Source organism: Somniosus microcephalus, chromosome 26 (genome assembly GCF_052327205.1).
Source record: "Somniosus microcephalus isolate GS21.2 chromosome 26, FLI_Smic_1.0, whole genome shotgun sequence".
NCBI classification, from domain to species: Eukaryota; Metazoa; Chordata; class Chondrichthyes; order Squaliformes; family Somniosidae; genus Somniosus; species Somniosus microcephalus.
The window spans coordinates 30,498,362-30,524,694 of NC_141012.1; the positions used below are offsets into that span (position 1 = coordinate 30,498,362).

Consider the following 26,333-nt stretch of genomic DNA (forward strand, 5'->3'; position numbering starts at 1 on the left):
GACACCAATCGTAAGAATGGCTCAGCTTATCTATTTGTTCGTCTGGAATCCGCCAGCACATTAATAAAATGGATTATAAGATATTATTAAATGGCATTATGTTTTGAGACCAAGGCAGATGCATTAAAATCAAATCCTTCTATGATGTTCACAAAATCCCAAAACTCAAGCACACTCTGCCAATATTTGGTAACATGTCCTGCTCAGTTTCCTACCTGGAGTACAACCTCTGCTTGTAAAAACAAGTATTTACCATGTGTTGTAAAAATAATACTGTCTTGTCCAGTAAATGAATTGCTCCTCCATTCTGTTGCAACTTTTACACCTTGGGTAAACCACAGTAGGCTTTTGCATTGTTATATAGTGTTAGCACTTCATCAAGGAATACAAATCCAAACATGCTGAGGAACTTAATCTTCAACCAGGTTTACCTGGCTCCTCATACTGAGTGACATGACGCCGGGTTCTGCTGTTGAGTGTCTGTTGAACTAACTGAAAAATGGTGACTGAAGCAAGTCCTCCCCAATCTTCGTATAACTATTTTGTGAATCTGATTTGTCTGTCAGGTTTTTTTTTGTAGGGTTAATTCCTGCCGAATCTCTGCATTTGATAAAGCATTGATGGTTCCCTCTCAGTGAATTACAAAGCAATATTCAAAATCAAGGGGTGTGAAAATGCTGTGTTACTCAGTTTTGTGATCGTGATAGGTGCCACCTTTTACAACCCGTGTCAGGAATAAGCACCTCCAGGTTAGAGCTGACTGAAAGGCAAAGCTCCCTCTATTCTGCTCCAATAAAATCAGCACTGACTTGCCTACCATTCGGTAAATGGTAATCTCGGTGTTAGAGGGCATTTGGGTGGTAATAACACTGGTTCAGAAACTCTGAATTGCCATACGTTTAACATGCCAATAAATCTTCAATGTTGGTGTATTAAGTGGAACAATTTAGCCAATTATCCAGAGGTGGATCCACTTAACCTGGGTAATGCTGCAAATTCTGTATCACACTGCCGAGATTAGAAAACACTATAAATATTAATATTTAGCAGCATTCAGACTAAAATATTTATAATTTATTTAACATTTGAATCTCAGCTATCTGAAATAAAAGCAGGAAGCTACAATCTTACTCTGGATTCTGATAGATTCATATTAAAATATAATAATGGAAACCTACAATCTTGTTATCCTTTTGTATGACAGTGTGCTATTTTCCATTAAATTCCTTTTCATGTCAGCAGATAGTTATTATAACCTTGGTCTAGGATTATAAACTTGGAAAAGATCCATTTTCCTTTCATGTGATGCAAAAGTGCGAGCTCAAGTTTATTGGGATTAGTTAACTACGGCGAGGAAAAACGGGAGTTGTAACGGAATTGTAAAAATCAGGAATGTTAGAAAAGCTGATCTCAGGAAAAAAAAAGATTGCAGCAGCTTGTGTCATCCTAAATTCGCTAACGCCGTGAGCTTTGTAACATGTTCCCAAGCATCTCTTATTTTGCATATCATTTGCATTCCGCTAAAATATGGATTTTAAAAATAGTTTGGCACTTTGGGATAAGAAAGGAATAACTGTAATTCTGAGACTACTGTGTAGGGCAAAAAAAAAGTAGATGTCGCCACTGTGTCTCTGTCCCTGCCTTAGCTCATCTGCTGCTGAAACCCTCATCCATGCCTTTGTTACCTCTAGACTTGACTGTTACAACACACTCCTGGCTGGCCTCCCACATTCCACCCTACGTAAACTTGAGGTCATCCAAAAGTTGGCTGCCCGTGTCCTAACTCGCACCACATCCCGTTCGTCCATCACCCCTGTGCTCACTTACCTACATTGGCTCCCGGTTAAGCAACGCCTCAATTTCAAAATTCTCATCCTTGTTTTCAAATCCCTCCATGGCCTCGCCCCTCCCTATCTCTCTAATCTCCTTCAGCCCCACAACCCCCCGAGATATCTGCGCTCCTCTATTTTTGAGCTCTTGAGGATCCCTGATTATAATCGCTCAACCTTTAGTGGCCGTGCCTTCTGTTGCCTAGGCCCTAAGCTCTGGAATTCCCTGCCTAAACCTGTCCGCCTCGCTACCTCTCTTTCCTCCTTTAAGGTGCTCCTTAAAACCTACCTCTTTGACCAAGCTTTTGGTCACCTGCCCTAATTTATCCTTATGTGGATCTGTGTCAAATTTTTTGTCTTAAAATACTCCTGTGCAGCATCTTGGGACGTTTTATTATGTTAAAGGTGCTATATAAATACAACTTGTTGTTGTGTGCATATTTTTGCTGTAAGCATAACTCTATGTAGCACTGCTTCTATATTTTTGTGTTCATGAGCATATGTGGATGATGGTGGAGATGTCAAATATATGTCAAATGTAATATAAAGTGTCACTCAACACTCCACACCTTGGTTTTCCTTGACAGTGCGGTTATCAAGAATGACTAGCTCTTTAATAACTTTGCTTCGGGGGAGAGGGAAATGACCTTATAACCAAGGTCTGTGGAAGAAAAAAGGCGCAATACATTTGCCACTGAAGTTCTGACTGACATGAACACTGCACTGTGAAGGCTTCACAAATCTGAAAGCATATTCACCCTAAGTAGTTTTGAAGTGCAGATTGCAGCGGAGGCTCAATTGTACAAAGTGGTTGAGTTTATCCAATTTTGCCCATAGGCCCAAGAATCCGTCGAAATGGTGAAAAATACGAAGACAGCAAAGGGAGCAGTTTTAAAGTTTGATTTTTCCTCAGCTCCTATCCAATCCATATTTCAGTTGGAACAGGGAACAATTTGGTTCTGTCTTGCATTGTCTCTGGGGTAATTATAACTTATATCAGCAGGGCGGGTGATGGTGAATTGGCTGCCTGTTTTCCTGGTAAAGAAGATGGTGCGAAGTGTAAAAAATGATGCCGATTCACCCATTCCGCGCCCACCGACAAAACTTACAATTACCCCTTCGGAGTCTGCGTTGGAGCTGAGATTCAGTGAAGATACAAAAATAAGGATCAAGACCGTTTATTTTCTGGGAACATCAATAAGAGGCGATAATCCTTTGCTAAAGCTGTTGGCTAACGTTTTTTGAAAATCAATATGACCAAATTGCGTGGAAAAGTTTAGGAGAAAAGAAAACACTCATGGATGAGAGGGGAGTAGATATTATCTCATCTTTGAAGCAGAGGAAACCGCCAATGTGTTATTAATCATAGTTGAATTACTGGACACATATTGCACACTCACCAAAAAACAATAAAAGCTAGAGGCCTAGAAATTCACTAGCCTTCGCGCCGCTTTTGAGGCGCTAGAGGGACTAGCGCCAGAGTTATGGCCAGTTTAAAAATTCCCTGGGGCCCTAAATCGGCGTTGCACCGGTAGCGCTGCGCCGGCACCGATGACGTCATCGGTGTGCGCAGCGTCCCGGTTGCCGTGGTAACCCGCCCGAACTCCGAAATTGAGTTGCGGCCGCCTCGCCCGTGGCAGCCGCAAGCAACGTTCTGGCAGAGGTGCCTTACTCCAGTTTGCGCCGGCGCATTAAAGGCCCCGCGGCGGCCGGCCACTTTCCCGCCGGCCGCCTGCCCGCAGCTCCCTCCCCGGACTTCTCCCCACCCCCCCCCCCGGAACAGATGCAAGCCCGGCACTTGTCCGAGGTGCCGGGCTCATTTTTAAGCTGATTTGCGCGGGCCGCGGCCGGGTGCAGGCAGCTCCTCCTTAACGGGAGGAGGAGGCCTGCACGTCCCCAGCCTGCCGCACTGCATCGGGTGCCGCAGCGCCGGAATTGCGGCGCGAAACGGCAGTTAGCGCCGATGTACCGCCGCAAAGACCCTTCAGTAGCGCCGGCAGCCGTTTGGGCGCGGCGCCACTGAATTTTTGGCGCGCGCAGGGGACTTAGCGCCGGCACTAACTTCCGGCGCTAAAGCCCTGGCTAAGCCAAAACCCAATTTCTAGGCCATTATCTTTTCAAACAATGTTCTAATAAATACAGTACAGCAGTTGGACTGTAATGCATATGGCATTATACTTACATGCACATTCACAAAATAAATGTCATCATTCATCAGCACAGTTAGATGCCACTTCAAAAGATTCCATATTATTAACTTTGAAATAGCAGGACTTGTTCCACTTGAGCAGAGAAAGCTAATAGAAAGTTTAATGGATTTTTTTAAATTATGAACGATTTGGATAGGATGAACAGGGAAAGATTATTTCCTCTGATTGGAAAGTTAATGGTGAGGGGGTCATCAATTTAAAATGATCATTAAGAGAGTAAAGAGACATGTTAGAAGACATTTCTTTACACAGAGAGTTGTTAAGCACAGAGAGTGGTTGAGGCAGACACAATAGCATCGTTTAAAGCAAGACTGAATAAGCATTTCAAGCAGAGGAACAGCACTAAGCCATTTAGCCCCCTGAGCTTGCTCTGCCATTCAATTAGATCATGGCTTATCAGTACATAAACCCCTCTCTAAGATATTTGTAACAACAAAGGAAAGTGAAACTTCAAATTTGGATTTTCTGTACAGGTAAGAAGGAATAAGTAGATACCTTTGTCTTAAAGGTTCTCAAGTTAGCAGCTAGTTAACATAATCCTTCTATCGTTAATGATACCTAAAAACAAATTTCAAAAGGGCACTATCTTCAGTGTTTGACATATCTCTTTTGTTAGTGATGATATAAATCGTATCATAGCGGCAGTTGCCTGTGGCATTATCTTGATAATAATGATCCATGGGCCTTCTACATTCTAGAAAGGTTTGCAGACAGTTCAGATAATGTTGATTCTGATGTTTCTCCCTCCAGCTGCTGTCTGATCTGCTGAGTGTTTCCAGCATTTTGTGGTTTTTATTTCAGATTTCCAGCATCTGCAGTATTTTGTTTTATAGTTATATTCGCTTATTTCAGTGGGGAAAGGATTCTTTCACTTTCCCATAGCTCTCCCATTGTGAATCAGTCCTGATAGAGGGAATTCTGTCCCCGTCTTGTCTGATTCCAGCTGCCGGGTGCACATGGGGGAGGAAAGCAGTGAACAAAGCAGCAAAACCCAATGTGAAGACAGATTGCCATACGGGCAGCTTCAATCAGGTAAGTACTGAACTGGATGAAATAGCCGGAACGCTGAATATGTATAAGGGCCGCCTTTGTAATTGACGCATGATGCATTCTACAAAGACAAATGGCAAAGCGAAATAGTTGGTACCATTTGACCGATATAGGCAGCTGCCTGGAATAAACGCAGACAATGTAAGTGAGGACGGTGTAAGTGCTGAGGACTATACTTCTCTCTGTCTCTTCCCTCTTCTGTGTGCCTCCCACAAGCTGTCATTCTCTCTGAATGTCTTTTCTTTGATTCTCCCACTCTATATGCCCCCCACACATGTTCTACCTTTCTGTTCTATCCGCCTCCGTCTTTCTGCATGTCCCTCATTCAACCCTCTCATCGCAACTCCCAAGGAGATTGGAGCCTGAATTCTGATCGTCTGATAGCTGCCAGAAATATCTTATCTATAGCTGGGAAAAAGATAAAGTGGGTGCTTGGGCTTGGGGCTGGATGTTCAGGCTAGGAGGCAGTGGAGGCATGGGGCTTGTGAAGGGGGAGGTGCTATGGCTACGTGGGAGCTGAAACTGAGAGGAAGGGGGTCTCAGGTTGTAAAGAAACTGGGGCCCAGTCCTGGTACTGGGATAAGAATGGCAGACTTGGACCATGAGGTAAGGATTGGACTTGGAAGTAGTTTGGGGTGGTGCTTGCTGAAGCTGAGGGAATGGGGGAGCCTTTGCCCATGGCAGTTAGAGGGAAGCAGCACCATTTGTTTGGCAACAAGCTGCCACACAACACTGTTTGGTGGCACTAAAATTGATTTTGGAGTGCTTGTAGAATGCATCATCTGCTGATAAGTCAGCATCTTTGCAGAGCAAAGACAATGGAGGTGATTCTGTGGCCGGACCAGCTCAGAAGCCTAGCATATCTAGGAGAATCTGATCTCGGTGCTCTTTAGAAATTGAAAGACGGTGGCCCAGAAATTCGTGTCGGGGGCTTCCCATGGGTGCAAGCCCCCAACCTACACTTACCTAGCGCGCCAGCAGTTGAAGCCTGGGACTGCGTGGATTTCCTGTCAGTGGCCCGGTTCAGCTCCCGGCGCGCTGTGCTTGCGTGATCCAGCGGCGTAGTTAGTTCGATGAGCCGGCTGGGATCACGTGAGCACTGGGCGACCAATCGGAGGTTGCAAAAGTTCATTCATGAGTTTGACAGTAAGAACTGTCAAACTCATGAAAACGCCGGGCGCCCAAAACAGTACTTAAACTTGAAATAAAATTTTAAAAAACATCACACTATTTAAATGAACTATAAATAACTTTAAATAACTATTTTAAACAATAATTTAAATTTTTGAAAAAAATAATTTTATAAAAAATCGGGGCTAAAAATAGACTTACCTTACTGTAAAGTATTTAAAAATAATAAACCTGTGGGAAAAAAATTATAATTTAAATTAATAGACCACTTACCTTTTAAAATTAAGTCCTTACGTCTGCTTTTTCAAAGTGTAAAAAGTGGAGGCCTTCACGCATGGGCAAACCTGGAAAAAAAAAGGAAGTTCAACGCGCACGCGCAGACTCCTGCACGCACGCGTTTGACCTCTGAACCCCTTGGTTCAGAGGATCGGAAATGCCGGTTTCCCGCGCATGCGCTGTGCATGCAGAAAACCGGCAATTCCATCGGTCCCACGTGTGAGTACACGGTGCTTACTCGCGCGTTGGGACACTAATTTCTGGGCCAATGCTTTACAGCCTGGGGGTCACCATTGACCAGAAACTGGACCAGCCACACAAATACTGTGGCTACAAGAGCAGGTCAGAGGCTGGGTATTCTGCAGGGAGTGTCTCATCTTCTGACATCCCAAAGTCTTTCCACCATCTACAAGACACAAGTCAGGAGTGTGATGGAATACTCTCCACTTCCCTGGATGAGTGCAGCTCCAACAACACTCAAGAAGCTCGACACCATCCAGGACAAAGTAGCCTGCTTGATTGGCACCCCATCCACCACCTTAAACATTCACTCGCTCCACCACCAGCGCACCGTGGCTGCAGTGTGTACCATCTACATGCTGCAATGCAGCAACTCGCCAAAGCTTCTTCGACAGCACCTCCCAAACCCGTGGCCTCTACCATGTAGAAGGCAAGGGCAGCAGGCGCATGGAAATACCATCACCTGCAAGTTTCCCTCCAAGTTACACACCATCCTGACTTGGAAATATATAGAGATTCCTTCATCGTCGCTTGGTCAAAATCCTGGAACTCCCTCCCTAACAGCACAATCGAAGTACCTTTAACACACGGACTGCAGTGGTTCAAGAGGGCGGCTCACCACCACTTTCTCAAGGGCAATTAGGGATGGGCGATGCCACATCCCATGAACGAATTAAAAAAAAGGACGTCTACGAGGAAGGAATACCAGTGGAATATTCTGTTATTGTGTTTGTGGAAAGTGCAACCGGCCAAGGAACGAGCAGAAGGCATAGAAGGGCCATGTTCTTGCCCATTTTCAGCTCACGTTGGAAAGCTTAAGCCAGGCATTGCAATCAAAATCTTAAATGTTTAAAAAAGGTTATTCAATTCTACAAGTATTTCTGCATTATTTCAGCCATGGGGGTGGGGAGGGGTAGAAAGCGATGGCTGGCATGAATGGGTGAGAGACTGGGGAAAAGGGATCAGGGATCATGAGATGAGGTCCATGTTTGGCCCATGCCAGTGGAGTAAAGTGGAAGTACTGAGTTTGGAGAAACAGGGGAGGCCTGGGCCTTGGCCTGAGAATAAGAAAGCAGGGGGGTCACTCAGAGCAAGTAGCAAGTGACCATCCAGAGAGACACCTGTAGCCCAGTCAAGTGAGGGTGAAGTGGAAGTGAGGAGATGAAAAAATGAGTGCCATTAGTTTGTGGGGGGAAAATCCCCACCCTTTGAGGATTATACGATTCCCATAGACCGATCAGATGGTTAGAAAAGTAAGCAGTGTGAGTCATGACTGACAGCTGTGGCTCAGTTGGTAGCACCCTCACCTCTAGAGTTAGAAGGTTGTTGGTTCAAGTCCCACTCCAGAGACTTTTGCACAAAAATCTAGGCTGGCACTCCAGTGCAGCACTCCCTCAGGTGCTGTCTTTTAGATGAGACATTAAACCGAGTCCCCGTCTGCTCTCTCAGGTGGACGTAAAAGATCTCATGGCACTATTTTGAGGAAGAGCAGGGGAGTTATCCCTGGTGTCCTGGCCAATAGTTATTCCTCAATCAGCATAACAAAAACAGATTATCTGCTCATTATCACATTGCTGCTTGTGGGACCTTGCTGTGCGCAAATTGGCTGCCGCATTTCCCACATTACAACAGTGACTACACTCCAAAAGTACTTCATTGGCTGTAAAGCACATTGACATGTCCAGTGGTCATGAAAGGCGCTATATAAATGCAAGTCTTTTTTTCATGTGGTTGCAATGGACTAAAAACACTGCTAGAAGGCAACACAAGCTAAATGCAAAAATCAGATAGCCAAAGAGAGGACCTGAAATAAAACCAGAAAATGCTGGAAATACTCAGCAGGTCAGGCAGCATCTGTGAAGAGAGAAAGAGAGTTAACGTTTCAGGTCGACGACCTTTCGTCAGAACTGGAAAATATTACAGATATAACAGGATTTAAGCAAGTGTAGAGCAGAGAAAGGGGGGAGGGGAGGAAAGAATAAAAGGGAACGTCTGTGATCGGATGACAGAGATTGAATGACAAAAGGGATGATGGTACAAGGCAAAAGGAGATGGTAATGGGGCAGATTAAGAAACTAAAGATGGGTCTGGAAGAGGTGTAAATAGGAATAGCAGAATCATCAACAGCTGCTATCCAAAAAAATGGGGTCAGAAGTTATAGTCTGAAATTGTTGAACTCGATGTTGAGTCCAGAAGGCTGTAAAGTGCCTAATGGAAAGATGAGCTGCTGTTCATTGAGTTTCACTGGAACAATGTAAGAGGCCGAAGACAGAGAGGTCAGAGTGGGAGTGGAGCAGAGAATTAAAGTGACAGGCGACCGGAAGCTCAGGATCACCCTTACAGACTGAACGGAGGTGTTCTGCAAAGCGGTCACCCAATCTGCATTTGGTCTCCCCAATGTAGAGGAGGCCGTACCGTGAGCAGCGAATACAGTATACTAAATTGCAAGAAGTACAAGTAAATCGCTGTTTCACCTGGAAGGAGTGTCTGGGGCCCTGGATGGTAGGAAGGGAGAAGGTAAAAGGGAAGGTGTTGCATTTCCTGTGCTTGCACGGGAAGGTGCCGTGGGAAGGGAAGGGTGTGTAGGGGGTGATTGAGGAGTGGACAAAGGTGTCGTGGAGGGAACGGTCCCTTTGGGATGCTGAAAGAAGAGGGGAAGTGAAGATATGTTTGGTGGTGGGATCATGCTGGAGGTGGCAGAAATGGCGGAGGATAATCCATTGAATGTGGAGGCTGGTGGGGTGGAAGGTGATGACAAGGGGACCCTACCATAGTTCAGGGAGGGAGGGAGGGGAAGGGGTGAGAGCAGAAGTGCGGGAAATGAAACAGGTACAATCGAGGGTCCTGTCAGATATGGTAGAGGGGAATCCTCGGTTGAGGAAAAAGGAAGACATATCGGAAGCACTGGTATGGAAGGTGGCATCGTCAGAACAGACATCTGGGAGAATGGAGAGGACCTGATGCTGATAGATTGATGCTTCTGTACCTTTAACTGATACTACATTACTACAGTTCAAAAGCTAGAAGCATAAGTGTTCTGAATAATTTTACAGTGAATTTAAACAGCCGGTAAACCATTCTCAACACATTGAAAAGCAATATGCTCTAGTCTCTGCTGGTGTGGTATAAACAGTTCAATAATGTAGTGTATGCATTTAAATAACAATACAGCACTAGTAATGTAATTTGATATATGAAGTACTGCACTGCACAGCACAGATACACCACCAGAATACAGGAGGATGCTGAGAAGAGAAGGCCTAGGGAACGGGGTAAATATTTGGCCTAAGCACTTATTGTACTATAAAGAAAGCTTGTAGCACAGAGGCAAAGGCTGAAGAGATCATAAACTGCAGCCTCAGCTAAATGTGCAAATTTCGAATTACGTAGGCACAGGCCAAGGTTGTATTCGAGTATAAGAATAGAACCAGGTCTCCTTTAACTTCAGGGCGTTCTCAAGGGTCAGGCGCAATGCAGCTACACAGAAGGCATGGAGGCCAGGAGCTGGTCACTCCAGGACTTGTGCTGTTCTCTGACATCAGAGAGTGTTCTTGGAGGTTGTCAGAGCCTGGGAAGAAGAAAGAAAGACTTGCATTTATTTAGGGCCTTTGCAGAGGTACTTTTTGGAAGTGTAGTCACTGTTGTAATGTAGGAAACGCGGTAGCCAATTTGTGCACAGCACGCTCCCACAAACAACAATGTGATAATGACCAGATAATTGTTGTTTTTTATTGATGTTGATTGAGGGATGAATATTGTCTAGGACACTGGGGATAACTCCCCTGCTCTTCTTCGAAAGAGTGCCATAGGATCTTTTACGTCCACCTGAGAGAGCAGACGGGGCCTCGGTTTAACATCTCATCTGAAAGATGTCACCTCTGACAGTGCAGCACTCCCTCAGCACTGCACTGGAAGTGTCAGCCTAGATTTTGTGCTCAAATTCCTGGAGTGGGACTTGAACAACAACAAAAACAACTTGTATTTATATAGCACCTTTAACGTAGTAAAACATCCCAAGGCGCTGCACAGGAGTATTTTAAGACAAAAAATCCACAACCTTCTGACTCAGAGGCGAGGGGGAACCAGGTTGTATTATTTGCATGTCATTTAATATAAATGGAAGACCAAATTAGTCACTGTAATAAAGCTTGTTAATATAAAAACCAATCATGCGCGAATCATAAGCGGAGTTATTCTCGCCGGACTGACATCTCCTTGTTGAAATCCGTTAACACAATTGATGATCTCTTGGCCTGCTTCACTGTCACACTCCCTCAAATATCTTATGACGCAGTTATGGATGCTGATATTTCTTTTGTTTAAACTTATTGCCCTGGTGCATTACGAGTTATTATTATAACAGCAACACAATCTTAATGTTTTTTTTGTCTTCACTAAGTACTCATGCACTTTGTCTTCATGTCAGTGCTCGGGAATGGAACACTTCTCCACTTTTGGCAGCCACTGTCAGCATCAAACACTAGAGACAGAGTAAAGCTCCCTGCCCTTTGGCTCAGCAATGTACAGCAACAAAATGCACTTCTATAATGCTCCTCCCATGTAGGCAGCTTCATATTAAGGAGGAACAAAAAACAGTAGGCAATGGGGCAGAAGGGCAAACAGAGAGGGTTGCGGTGGGAGTCTGAAGGTATGGTCAAAAAGCAGGGTTCTGCGGAGCGCTTTTGAAATCACAGAGGGTGGCAAAGTGGAGGGAGCTGGACAGGGAGGTCCCAAGAACAGGATTGCAGTGGCAGAATGAGCAGCCATCGACAGGGAGCAGATTGAGTTGGGGACAAGGGCCACCCTGTTTTTAGAGGAACAAGGATGGTAAATGACACAGTGGTAAAGGGGAGGCTGTGGTTAGTGATCACGAGGCTCTGCTCGAGTATTGCTCTCCCAGGGTCTATAACAGATATGCAACCTTGCTTCAAATCAAGAGCCATCTTAATTTGCAAAGTAGAGGTTTTTTTTATTAATTCATGAGATGGGGGCATCACTGGCAAGGCTGACATTTATTGTGTATCCTTCATTGCCCTTGAGAAGGTGGCGGTGAACCACCTTCTTGAACAGTAAAGGGCAGTTAACACATAGGCAGTCACTCATAGGCCAGACCAGGTAAGAACAGATGATTTCTCTAAAGGACACTAGTGAACCAGATGGGTTTATTATGACAATCCGGTAGTTTCAATGGTCACCATTACTAATACTAGCTTTTTATTCCAGATTTATTTAACTAACTGAATTTAAATTCCCCAGTTGTCATGTCTCCTGATCATTAGTCCAGGCTTCTGGATTACTAGTCCAGTAACATAACCACTATGGTACCGTAGCCCATGGTATGGCCTCTGCCGATAATTGAACCATGAGAATAATGCTTCCCTCCACCAAAACAATAAATCATTGGTAACTTGGTCTGATTTGTGACTGTCCCCATGGAGTACTAACTGAATATCGTGTATTCTGTAAAGAAAGAACAAACTTGCATTTAGATAACACCTCATCACACCTTCAGAATATCCCAAAGCATTTTATAACCAGTGAATTACTTTGAAGAACAGTTACAATTGTTATACAGGCAAACGTAGCCGTCAGTTTGTACACAGCAACGTGCCACAAACAACAAATGAGATGAATGACCAGATAATCTGCTTTTGGTGGTGCTGGTTGAAGGTGGAATGTTGGTCAGGGCACTGGGAGAACTCCCTGTTATTCTTTGAATAATGCCCTGGGATCTTTTATGCCTACTGCAGCAAGCAGACAAGGCCTTGGTCTAATGTATCAACTGAACGACAGCACCTCTGACCATGCATCAGTCCCTCAGTACTGCACAGTCTGTAGTAGGGCTTCACCTCAAAATGTTCTGACTCCGAGAGGAGAGGGCTACCAACTGAGAAGGTTAAATGACCTGGTTGGAGTGTGCCTCTTTTATAAACGGTGTGCAGGCAATTTTCACTGAATACTTTAGGCACTAAAGCGGTAAAGAGGTGGCCAAGATGGGATCTTATGGGGAAACGCCATTTTAAACTGCATTTAGCACAAAACGCCATCTTGGTAAAGGGGTTGAAGCCTGCGTTAAGAACCACTGCCCGGCGGATCGTTAAGGGGCTGATTACCACTTAAAATGATGGCTAGCGCTCATTAAGGAGGCTGCACGGCATTTTGGTGGCTAGCGCTTCAACTAACACCCTCTCCTAACAGCGACCAGCAGTTTGGGAGTAAACACGACTTTGATGTGGATTTCAAACACTACTTAAAGAGACCATTTCATGTTCACTTGCTGCAGGAGCTGTGCAGAGGACCTCTGAAACACATCGGGAGACTTTCTGGGACACTTTGTCAAGACTTCACCAACACTCGAGCCACATTTATTCTGGAAATTCTCTGAGGACTTTACCTAAAAAGAGTAAGTACTGTGCTACGCCACCTTATTGGACACCTTATAAGAGTCACCAGGAGAAAGGGAGTGCCTAGTCATGGGCATCTTGCTAGCGGTCCCCCTTAGTCTGGACGAGGAATAGGAGGAGGACACGAGGCCAGGCAGAGCAGCACCAGCTGCTGCAGGAGAGATGGACAGGAGAGCGAGGAGGGCAACAGGACATGCCTCCTCCTCTGGACCTCCTCCACCAGGACCTCCAGTGCTGCTTTGGAGAACCTGTGCGCCCTCTCCCTCGGTCCCCGAGCCATCCTGCAACGTGCCGCTGTGTGCCAACCAGAGCACTTCACACCTTCAGTGGAAGTGGATGTGAGGAGCCCACATATGCTGCTCCACGAAAATTGCATCTAATCAGCGCTTGAGTGCTAAACTTGCAGGTTTCCGGTTAGCGCCTGCAGGCACATTTAAATCATGATAATCATCAATTCGCCCGAAAGCTGCACGCCAAATCCGGACTTTCAAACAATTGTTTCTTATTAGCACAGCACCCATTTAGTGCCTGTTTTCACCCTTTGGCCAAAATAACCCCTGTGAATTGTAATTACAAATGACCACATGCCATCCAAACTGGAGGGGGAAGGGTCAGGATGAATATGAAATATAAGCTCAGCTAAGAAACACTAGGGTAGGCTTTAACTGTCACCACCGGCGATAAGATCGGCTACCCGTTATGTAGCCCGCCCGATTCAACCAAGGTGTATAACGGGACGCCGATTTTCAACCCGATGGTGAAAGTTAAAATCTCTCCCACTGATTAGTCCCTCCTTAAAAAAAAAGCCACAGTTGTAAACTGTATTCTTTTCTATTTATATTTTGAGATGCCTTTGCTTGGAGTGGAACGTTAATGTAAGGGTAAATATAACAAATGATGTCGGCTCACCACTGTATCAGTCCTCTGCCACAGTCTTTGTGTTGTTCTTAGCTGATGTGCTTTTAATGCGATCACATTTACAAGGCTCCCCGCGGAGCCCTGTGCACATCTGTTTTAGTGAAGTGGACGCGCTGGGATGATGTACAGCAAGAAGATTCCTGCTCCAGATCACCGAAATGCATAGGGTTTGTTTTACTGATGGTCTTAGATTCTGGATACTGTGGAATGGATAGAGAAGCACTAAATTGAGTTGACTAAATGAGACGGTAAGATGGGCACCCATAATTCAATAAGACATAAAAAGGTGTCAGAGTGATAACGTCCTAAAAGGGAAAACAAATCAGTAATCCAAGGAGGAAGGAAGTGTTATTGAAGAAGATAGTACAGCTTGGCATTACTGGCTTTTCTCCCTGGTATTTCTGGATTTTCTCCTTAGGTTTTGCCTAGTTGTTGGTAAGAACTCACTGCTTTGTGTAGGTAAGGATTAATTTTTGGATATTGTACATTAGTTTACCAGGGTACAGATGATAAAGTGAAATGTTTTCTGTTCAACAGCTTTCCAAATGTGATGAGAGCAATCTGTGGTACATCTCCCTCTACCTTTGAGTTCTGCGCTAAGACAGAATCCTACATGATGAGAGTTCATGAGGATATTGGGCTATTTGGAACTCCATTTTACAGATTTCAAAATCAATGGTTCATGTTCAGATTCCTTCACTTTTATGGTCTATTGGGCTGCTTAAGGTGACCAAGGCAAGACGATTGGAGCAATTATCAGTCTATTGGGCTGCTGAAATAAAAAACAGGCAGTCAAGTAGTGAGTCAAAGTGGGATAATTGTGTTTGGGATTTTGCAGCAATTTAATGCTTCGATCTACAAATGTTGTGGGATTTTTGAATATCAGTACCTTCCATTCACCTCAGTAAACCTCTCTTTCTATTTACACTCTACCACTGCACTATATCCCGTTTTTCATTGACATTCTCTGTCACCTAAGCAGACTGCCCATTCTACCAATCTTACCTGGCTTTTTACTAGACCTTCCTCTCCACTGACGCTCTCTTACACCTCAGCAGATGTCCTTCTCCGTTGATAGATTTTCCCACGACAGTGCATTTTTTACATTAACTGCCCATTCATTCTTACACAGCTTTCTCATTGATACTGTCTGGCATTTAAACGAACTCCATCTCCCTATTTACACAAGCAGCTTCCTACTTTAATTGACCTTTAAAATACAGTATTCAAAATGTGCTCAAATTAGTTTTAAAAATGAATGTTCACATAATATAGATAGAAAACCATTATCTTACTGAAAGATTTATTCTTCCAAATAATAAGACTGCCTATTTTAATAATAAAAACCTATTTCATGTATTGTTTTAACTGACGGTTATTATGATTAAGAGGGGTGCATCGCTCAGATTTTATCAATATCCCATCTAAGACCATGATTGTAAATAAATGGGCAAATGAATCATGCTTCCTAGCCTTCCTAAGTTCACTTTGTACAATTTTGCTGCAGTATCTACGTAACAACATCACTACATTTCAAAAATAATTCATTGTCTGAAGCACCTCGACACATTTTGATGTGGTAAGCTATGATATAAATTCAAGAGTAATTACCATAAATTCAGAGATTTTTTTTCCTTACTGATGCTGAAATAGTTTGCTTTCCCTTCCACAGTGATTTGATGTTGGTGTTTCAAGTCATCGAGAATAGGAGAGGTGAATGGAATTTGAATTTTAAAGTGCGTTGTTCGATGCACCTTTTACTTTACACACCAAAGCCAGATACCTGCTCACCTGTTCAGGACTGGTAGCTTTCCAAAAAACAAATATTGTTCAGTTTCCTGCTCTTTACTTGTTCCTCTTGGTGCTTGAGTATATTCAAGGCTGAGCTAGATAGATTTTTGGACTCTCGGGGAATCAAGTGATATGGAGATCGGGTGGGAAGGTGGAGTGGAGGTCGATGATCAGCCATGGTCTTGTTGAATGGCGGAGCAGGCTCCAGGGGCTGTGTGGCCTACTCCTGCTCTTATTTCTTGTGTTCTTATAGGAGTTATCCTCATAGCAGGGCCATATGTAACACTTTTTGGTAACATAAATCTTTAATTACTGTTGCATTCACTAATAAGGTAGGAAGTGGAAGTCGGATAAAAATAATTTACGCAAATTTCTACAATTTTTGGTGTTTAAAGAAAATGTTTTCCTGGGCCTTCAATGTAAACAAACTTCCATCAAAGCGAAAAAGTATTTACTGACTCACTCAGATAGGCAAATAATTCATACAGGATATATTGTACCCTTCAGCATTGCTAGATTCTGACTATTTTATTTTTGCAAGATAAACTATTTTAATATTTTTTCTTATGATCCTGTTTTCAGTCTCAGTTAAGTTTATTGTTTGCTTTTTTATTTCTAAATATTTTATTGTGTTATCTCAGTCATTATCAACCAGTTAAACAGTTATATAATCCACATTTTCAGCAGACCTTGAGAATCACCAGGAGTTTTCTATTAGTACACTTTACACTGGGTTCAGGATAATGACATCATCTGGCCAAATATTTGGACTGATCTTACAAAAGTATGCATTTCATGTTGAATGACTACAGTACTGAGGGACCAAAGTGATTCTCCGCAATTCTACAAAAGAAAATAACAAAAAGTGACATTGCCTCCTGACCTGTACAGCACAAGTCTTGAAATTACACTTTGCAAACAATAGCATGTGAACATTTTTTATTCATTATTTAAACAGGCTAGTGCCTCCATTCAAATAAAGCAGAAACAAATTTCTTACAAGCATGTTAAGCATTGCTACAATAATACTCAAATAGCTTAATTTCAAGGTAATTGGTCGCGATTTTGCCAGCGGAGGCAGGATCGTGGCGGGAGAGGTGGTTGGCGGGTCCTGGTCCCGCTCCCGGCTCCAGCCTGCACTTTTCAAGTGATTTTACGTAGATTGGGCTTGTTAAGCCCACCCTGTGCGTTTCCCAGCCAATTAAGTGGAAGCGGGTCTGATGATATCATTTGATGATGCGTCATCCGTTGGTTTCCTTAAAGGGACCATGCCCACATTCATTTTGACAGTTGTTCTGTCAGTGTTCTACAGCATTGAGGTGCTGCAAACACTGACAAGCTCTGCACAAAGGTGGACGGCTGCACGGAGGCTCTCGCATGACTCCCTCTACATGCTTATGGAGAAAGTTTAAATCAAGCATGGCCAGAGTAAATAATAATTCTAATAGGTCTAAGAGCGTTTAAAAAACAAGCCTGAAGGCTTTGTGTCTTAATGCGAGGAGCATTCGTAATAAGGTGGATGAATTAGCTGCGCAAATAGAGGTAAACGAATATGATTTGATTGGGATTACGGAAACATGGCTCCAGGGTGGCCAAGGCTGGGAACTCAACATCCAGGGGGATTCAATATTCAGGAAAGATAGGCAAAAAGGAAAGGGAGGTGGGGTAGCATTGCTGGTTAAAGAAGGGATTAACACAATTGTAAGGAAGGATATTAGCTCTGATGATGTGGAATCTGTATGGGTGGAACTGAGAAATACCAAGGGGCAGAAAACGTTAGTGGGAGTGGTATATAGACCTCCAAACAGTAATGCGGAGGTTGGGGATGGCATTAAAAGGGAAATTAGAGAAGCGTGCAATAATGGCACAGCAGTCATCATGGGTGACTTTAATCTACATATAGATTGGGCTAACCAAATTAGTAACAATACTGTGGAGGAGGAATTCCTGGAGTGTATACGGGATGGTTTCCTGGACCAATATGTCGAGGAACCAACCAGAGATCAGGCCATCTTAGACTGGGTATTATGTAACGAAAAAGGATTAATTAGCAATCTTGTTGTACGAGGCCCCTTGGGTCAGAGCAATCATAACATGATCGAATTCTTCATTAAGATGGAGAATGAAGTAGTCGACTCAGAGACTAGGGTCCTGAATTTAAATAAAGGAAACTACGATGGTCTGAGGCACGAGTTGGGTAGGATTGACTGGGGAATGTCAATCAAAGGGTTGACGGTGGATAGGCAATGGCAAACATTCGAAGACCGCATGGATGAACTACAGAATTTGTTCATCCCAGTTTGGCATAAAAATAAAACAAAAAAGGTGACCCAACCGTGGCTAACAAGGGAAATTAGGGATAGCATATGATCCAAGGAGAGGACATATAAATTGGCCAGAAAAAGCAGTAAACCTGAGGATTGGGAACAGTTTAGGATTCAACAAAGGAGGACAAAGGGATTAATTAAGAATGGGAAAATAGAATACGAGAGTAAGCTTGCAGGGAACATAGAAACTGACTGTAAAAGCTTTTATAGATATGTGAAGAGAAAAAGATTGGTGAAGTCAAGCATAGGTCCCTTGCAGTCAGAATCAGGGGAATTTATAATGGGGAACAAAGAAATGGCAGACAAATTAAATACGTATTTTGGTTCTGTCTTCACAAAGGAGGACACAAGTAACCTCCCAGAGATGTCGGGGAACATAGGGTCTGATGAAAGGGAGGAACTGAAAGAAATCAGTATTTGTAGGGAAATGGTGTTCAGGAAATTGATGGGATTGAAGGCTGATAAATCCCCAGGGCCTGATAATCTACATCCTAGGGTACTTAAGGAAGTGGCCCCAGAAATAGTAGATGCATTGCTGATCATCTTCCAACATTCGATGGAATCTGGAACAGTACCCATGGGTTAGAGGGTAGCTAATGTTACCCAACTATTCAAAAAAGGTGGTAGAGAGAAAATGGGGAATTACAGACCGGTAAGCCTGACGTCGGTAGTGGGGAAAATGCTAGAGTCCATTATAAAAGATGTAATAGCAGAGCACTTGGAAAACAGTGACAGGATCGGACAAAGTCAACATGGATTTACAAAAGTTAAATCATGCTTGTCTAATCTACTGGAATTTTTTGAGGATGTAACTGGTAAAATAGATAAGGGAGAACCAGTGGATGCGGTGTATTTGGACTTTCAGAAGGCTTTCGATAAGGTCCCGCATAAGAGATTAGCGTGTAAAGTTAAGGCACATGGGATTGGGGGCAAGGTATTGATTTGGATAGAGAACTGGTTGGCAGACAGAAAGCAAAGAGTTGGAATAAATGGGTCTTTTTCCGAGTGACAGGCAGTGACTAGTGGGGTACCGCAGGGATCGGTCCTTGGACCCCAGCTATTCACAATATATATTAATGATCTAGACAAGGGAACTAGATGTAATATCTCCAAATTTGCAGATGACACAAAGCTGGGTGGGCGTGTGTGCTGTGAGGAGGATGCCGAGAAACTCCAGGATGATTTGGACAGGTTGGGTGATTGGGCAGAAGCATGGCAGATGCAATATAACGTGGATAAATGTGAGGTTATCCACTTTGGTGGCAAAAACAGGAAGGCAGATTATTATCTGAATGGCAATAGATTGGGAGAAGGGGAAGTGCAACGAGACCTGGGTGTCCTTGTGCACCAGTCGCTGAAGGTAAGCATGCAGGTGCAACAGGCGGTTAAGAAGGCAAATGGTATGCTGGCCTTCGTAGCGAGAGGGTTTGAGTACAGGAACAAGGATGTCTTGCTGCAGTTGTACAGGGCCTTGGTGAGACCATATCTTGAGTATTGTGTGCAGTTTTGGTCGCCTTATCTGAGGAAGGATGTTCTTGCCATGGAAGGAGTTCAGCGAAGATTCACCAGGCTGATACCTGGGATGGCAGGAATGACGTATGAGGAGTGATTGTGTCGATTGGGCTTGTACTCGCTGGAGTTTAGAAGAATGAGGGGGGATCTCATTGAAACTTATAAAATTCTAACAGGACTGGACAGACTAGATGCAGGAAGGATGTTCCCAATGGTCGGGGAGTCCAGAACCAGGGGTCACAGTCTAAGGATAAGGGGTAGGCCATTTAGGACAGAAATGAGGAGGAATTTCTTCACCCAGAGAGTGGTGAACCTGTGGAATTCTCTACCACAGAAGGCAGTAGAGGCCAATTCAATAAATATATTCACGAAGGAGTTGGATATATTTCTTAAGGCTAAAGGGATGAAGGGGTATGGGGAGAAAGCAGGGACCGGGTACTGAATTTGGATGATCAGCCATGATCGCATTGAATGGTGGAGCAGGCTTGAGGGGCCGAATGGCCTACTCCTGCTCCTATCTTCTATGTTTCTATGTTAAGTCACAGCACGCAGGGAGTTTCTCTTCCCTTCCCATGGGCGGAAGAGACCTCCTCAGGACACCAACACAGCCTGCTTGCACATTGCACAGGAGAGCAGAAGCAGGGATGTCGTCAGGAGTACCTGGCTGCAGTGGCACAAGCCTTTCAATGATCTCAGCAGATCACGAAATGTTACTGCCAATCCATACTCAAGCTCATCCTGCTGTGCCACTCATCACTTCCACATCACTCTGCCTTCTCTACCCTACTCCTGCACATCTTTACGCACACCAACTTACCTTGCACCTCCACCCATCCCTCTCTATCTACGTTATCACTTCCCCATCTCACTTGCTACCCCTCACACTCACCCTCAACCTACTGCAAGCATACCAACTAACAACACACAAGGTGGTTTAGCCAATGTTCATGTGAAGTTTCTGTTAATGTGGTGTCAAACATGGAAATCTATATTTTCAACACTTTACCTTATTGGACAGATCTATGCTCACCTTTGGAAGTGTCTTAGTGAGTTCCAGTGAATGTTGAGACATAACTGCAGCCCCCCCCCCCCAATTGTGATGAATGTGAAAGGAATGGCTTGGACATGGTAGGGATGCTTTATAGTGCTGGTGTGGGCTGGTGTCAATCTGGCACATCATGTGCAGCCAGGGTGTACAGTGCCAAGTGAAGTAAATCTGGCCATGGTGAGGCCATCCCTGGGGTCCCGGGCAGTAATGTTGTCGGGTGTCCTGTGCAGCATCAGGTGATTACGGAGAAGCTTGGTATTGTTGTTGGTGATGTTGGTGTTGGGGCTGGTCGTGCAGGGATTCAGCTGAAGTTGAGATGACAGAAGCGATCTGTCAATGGTGAGAGAGCTTGCTCCAAGGAGGTGACAGTGGGTAGAGAGTTTACTCCAAACACTTCCAAACTGCATAAAGCTCAAAAGTGTCTTCCAAGTCCTGAAGGCTCAAGCTACTGAGATTGGAAAGTGACAAGCTGTGAAATGGTTGCTTTCATACCACTTTTGCAGCTGTCAGCTATTCACAGCAATGGGGAGACATCGAGAACCCAACCTACTTACCTGATGTGATCTCTGAACAACGTGAACCCCGTTAAAAAACTGGTAAAGTAGAAAAAATCTGGCAAAATAGTAGTTAACAAGCATTTAACAAGTATTTAACTATCTTAAATGCCTCCCCTGCTGCTTGGTGTCGAGTCTGTTCTGAAATCGCAGACCCGACACTTTGGAAACTTACATGGAGGCGGGTTCGGAGCGGGTTCCCAAGCCGCTGTCAATCATTTCGATTTTGACAGCGGACCCGCCTCCAAACCAGCACTCTGAGTGCCGGCAAAATCACGGCCTTTGTTTCTGTAATTATGCAACAACTTGATTAGCTTGAACACTGACCACCAAATCAATGACACAAATGATTTAGTTATTTTGCGACCCACATTTAGGAACTGCAGAACTAGGCATACTTGTGGGCTGGTGATAGTTCAGCTTGTTAATTTTTAACCTGCAGAGTGAGTCAAGATACGGATTTAGCTATAATGTAAAAAAAAAACATGCTAATTGGGAATATTGAATTAAAGTCACTGACAGTTTCATGGGATCATTTTAGATGTAAGTGAATTATTTTTAGGAAATCACCTTATTGAGCAAAGAACAAAGACGGAGCTCTTGTGAATAGCTTGTATCCCTGGAGGACCAAAGTCTGTTCATTGATTCATGGATGATTATTACCTACTGGTGTCAATGAAGACAATAGGGGAGAACATGTATTACCTCTTCTGCCAATACAGTTAAACACTTTGGGCCAAGGGTATAGGAATGGACAATATCACAATACAAAGCTAGATCTGTGACAGATGCTCTATGCTCACACGTATTGCTCTATCCAGAGAATAGTGTGAATACAGTACATTGAGAAACACGATTAGGATGCTGTGAATTAAGTAGCTGACATCAGATTTAGTCACCTGACTGCAATGCGGGGCTGCCGGCCAAGGTGATGGAAGGGAGAATGAAAGTTTCCTTCTAAAGGAAAATATTTAACAAACTGAAAAAGATCTGAGTGCATTTTGAGTCTGATATATAAAAAGCTGAATTTCTTATTCGTCAACTACAGATTGTTTCTCGGCCACGCTGGAATAACGACACTACAATCGTTGACCCTCTTTTGTTAGCATCATCCACAACGAATGCACGCAGCTCACCAACAGTCTGCATTCATACTGATAATTACTGCTGGCGCAAGAATTTACTCAATACAAGCAGAATCTCCACATAAAATTAAAAGTGATAGAAACATAGGGAAAAAATTCAGTTGTTTGCATCTCCCATTAGCGCCTTAAGAGGGTGCTAATGGGGCGCAAAGCAACTAGCGCCCGGGCTCGGCAATGTTTGCACCGCTGGAGAAATTAACTAGACATTTTGCGGTGGCACTAAACACTACCGCCACAATCAAATCAAAATCAAATCAAATCAAATCAACTTTTATTGTCATTGTTAGTGCACAAGTGCAGTACAACGAAATGTAGGCTTACGGCTCCCGAGAGTGTACATTTGGATTAAGACATTTAAACATTCATCATACATTTGGCTTGTAGTATATTAACATAAATATAACCATAATAAAGTGCATTGGCAGATGTGCAGGCTTTAGAGTTTATTTGTGGAGTTCAGTAGGATGACAGCCCTGGGAAAGAAGCTGTTCCTAAATCTGGTCGTACGGGTGCGAATGCATCTGTAGCGTCTCCCAGATGGCAGGAGGGTGAACAGACTGTGGCTGGGGTGGGTAGGGTCTTTGATGATGGACCGTGACCTCCGTAGACAGCGTTTCTGGTATGTGTGCTCTATGGTCGGTAGCCGGGTGCCGGTAATGCGTTGGGCAGTTTTGACTACCCGCTGCAGGGCTTTCCGGTCATAGTAGCTACAGCTGCCATACCATACTGTGATACAGTTTGTCAGGATGCTCTCTATAGTGCAGCGGTAAAAGTTAGAGAGGATCAGGGGTGACAGATTACATCCCTTCAGCCTCCTTACGAAACATAGGCGCTGCTGGGCCTTCTTCACCAGAGAGGAGGTGTTGAGGGACCAGGAGAGGTCTTCCGTGATGTGGACTCCGAGGAACTTAAAGCTGTCCACCCTTTCCACCACAGCCCCATTGATGTGGATGGGGGTGTGACTTCCGCCTTTGGACTTCCTGAAGTCCACAATGATTTCTTTTGTTTTCTTGGTGTTAAGGGCCAGGTTGTTATCGGCGCACCACTTCACGAGATGCTGGACCTCCTCCCTGTAGGCTGACTCATTGTTGTTGGTGATCTGGCCTACTACTATGGTGTCATCCGCAAACTTGATGATGGTGTTGGAACCATTAACAGCCACACAGCCGTGGGTGAAGAGGGAGTAGAGGAGGGGGCTCAGCACACATCCTTGTGGGGCCCCCGTGTTCAGGGTCGGCGGGGGGAGGTGTGGTTACCTAATTTGACAGACTGGGGTCTGTTTGTTAGGAAGTCCAGGGCCCAGTTGCAGAGGGAAGTGTTCAGGCCAAGAGTTTGGAGTTTGGTGGCCAGCTTGTTGGGGACGATAGTGTTGAATGCTGAGCTGTAGTCTATGAACAGCATTCTGATGTAGGTCTCCTTACCATCTAGGTGATTCAGTGCCGAGTGTAGAGCAGTTGTGATTGCATCCTCCGTTGATCTGTTTGCATGATAGGCAAACTGGTGTTGGTCAAGGGAGGCAGGAACACTGGCTTTGATGTGGGCTAAGACCAGTCTCTCAAAACATTTCATTATGATGGGTGTGAGTGCGACAGGTCGATAGTCGTTCAGGCACGTCACAGCCGTTTGTTTTGGCACAGGAATAATGGTAGTGGTCTTGAAGCATGTAGGGACTACTGCCTGGGCCAATGACAGATTGAAGATGGCGGTGAAGACATCAGCCAGCTGATCAGCACATTCCTTGAGTACCCATCCAGGGATGCTATCTGGTCCAGCAGCCTTTCGTGTGTTCACTCCGCGTAGAACACCCCTTACGTCGGAGGTCGACAGAGTGAGCACCTGGTCTTCCGGGGGTGGCAAGGCTTTGGTAGCCGGCTCCCTGTTGTCCCTGTCGAAGCGAGCGTAGAAGTTGTTAAGCTCCTCCGGAAGGGAGGCATCGCTAACCGGGGGACTGGTGTTTTTGCCCTTGTAGTCAGTGATGGACTGGATGCCTTGCCACATGCGCCGGGGGTCTGAGTTGTTGCGGAAATGATCCTCTATCCGCAGTGTCTGTTTCCTTTTGGCAGTCCTGATACCCTTTTTTAGGTTGGTCCTAGCTGCACTGTAAGCCGCCGCGTCGCCAGATTTAAATGCTGCGTCACGTGCTTTCAACAGTGAGCGGACCTCTCCGTTCATCCAGGGTTTCTGGTTGGGGTATGTCCTGATATTTTTATGGGTCGTGACGACCTCGACGCAGCTGTTGATGTAGAATAGCACTGTGGATGCGTATTCCTCGATGTCATTATGGGCAAACATGCCCCAATCAGTGCGTTCGAAGTAGTCCTGAATCTCCGATACTGCCCCCTCTGGCCATACTTTCACTGCTCTCACTGATGTTCTCCCTCTTTTGATGAGCGGTTTGTATGCCGGGGCTAGAAACAGGGAGAGGTGGTCAGACTTCCCAAGGTGGGGGCAGGGAATGGCCATATAAGTGTCTACAATGCTCGTGTAGACTTGATCCAGTGTGTTCTCCCCTCTTGTGGGGCAGGAGACATTCTGGTGGAATTTCGGTAGTACAGTTTTTAGGTTTATGTGGTTGAAGTCCCCCGCGACGATAAAAGCTCCGTCTGGGTGCGCAGTTTGTTGTTCGCTGATGGCCCTGTAGAGGTCCTTCAGTGCTAGTTTGGCATTAGCGTGTGGTGGGATGTAGACCGCAGTGATGATAACAGCCGTGAATTCCCGAGGCAGGTAGAAGGGTCTGCACCTTACCATGAGGAATTCCAAATCAGCTGAGCAGGATCTATCAATTATATCAGTGTTAGTGCACCAGGCATTGTTAGTGTAAATGCACAAACCGCCTCCCTTGCTCTTACCGGAGTCTGCAGTTCTGTCGGCGCGGAAGACCGTGCGCCGGCAGATTATGACATCAGTCGAGTGCGCAATGCCCCGGTAGCGCCCCGGACCGGATATTGAGTGGCACCCCCTGCCTTACCGCCTGCCGCATGCAATGACAGGTTGAGGGGAGCGTTTTGCAGTCAGGAAGGGACTGGGGGAGTGCTATTTAAAGGCGACCGCTTCCTGCCTTTTTTTGTCGGTGACATTTTTGCACCACGTATTCTGAGAGAGAGAGAGAGACTTCTGGAGAGATTCAACGCTGTGTGAAGGAGTTTTGAGTACTGAGCAGCACTTTGCAGGTTCATTTTGATTTGCCCTTCTTTGCTTCGCCAGCGCTCTGAGGTAGCGCCTCGCTCCTCGGCCTTTGCGCCTTAAGACAGGTATGAAGCACCTGATTTAGCGCTCCAATCACCTCCTGGGGCGATAAAAGCCAAGTTTGCTGTCGGAGGCGATAATTAGCGCCAGGCGCTAAACTTTGCGCACGGCCGATAATGGCGCCCCAAACGGGGTGATACTGAATTTTTCCCCCATAGAAACATAGAAGATAGGAGCAGGAGTAGGCCATTCGGCCCCTCGAGCCTGCACTGCTATTCAATGAGATCATGGCTGATCATCCCAACTCAGTACCCTGTCCCTGCCTTCTCCCCATATCCCTTGATCCCTTTAGCCTTAAGAAATATATTTAACTCCTTGTGTGTTCTGAATAATGTTAAGTGCCAAGAATGGTTTCAAGGTTATAATCTAATCAAAGGTTGTAACCCGATCAAGGTTAGATAGTTTGATCTATAAAACCATCTGAACGCATGTTAGAAAGAAAGAAAAGAAAGACTTGCATTTCTATAGCCTCTTTCATGACCACTGGACGTCCCAAAGCGCTTTTGCACCCAATAAATTACTTTTGGAGTGTAGTCACTGCTGTAATGTAGGTTTATATTTACAGTATTAGATTACTGTGTTGTATCAACTCCTTGATATCCATAAGTCAGTGTTTAATGAGGAGTGACAGAGTATAGCTTTCAGCTTGGGG

The 26,333-nt window shown here is 44.7% G+C and overlaps 1 long non-coding RNA gene across 1 annotated transcript in view; it reads right to left on the reverse strand.

Annotated features, from left to right (window-relative positions):
- The window catches only part of LOC147100376 (uncharacterized), a 114,220-nt gene extending 107,645 nt beyond the window's left edge, over positions 1-6,575 (reverse strand). Inside the window, exon 1 of the long non-coding RNA XR_015073754.1 lies at positions 6,494-6,575. This is a non-coding gene — a long non-coding RNA (uncharacterized LOC147100376). The remainder of the gene's footprint in view (positions 1-6,493) is intronic.
- Between the last annotated feature and the right edge of the window lie 19,758 nt (positions 6,576-26,333).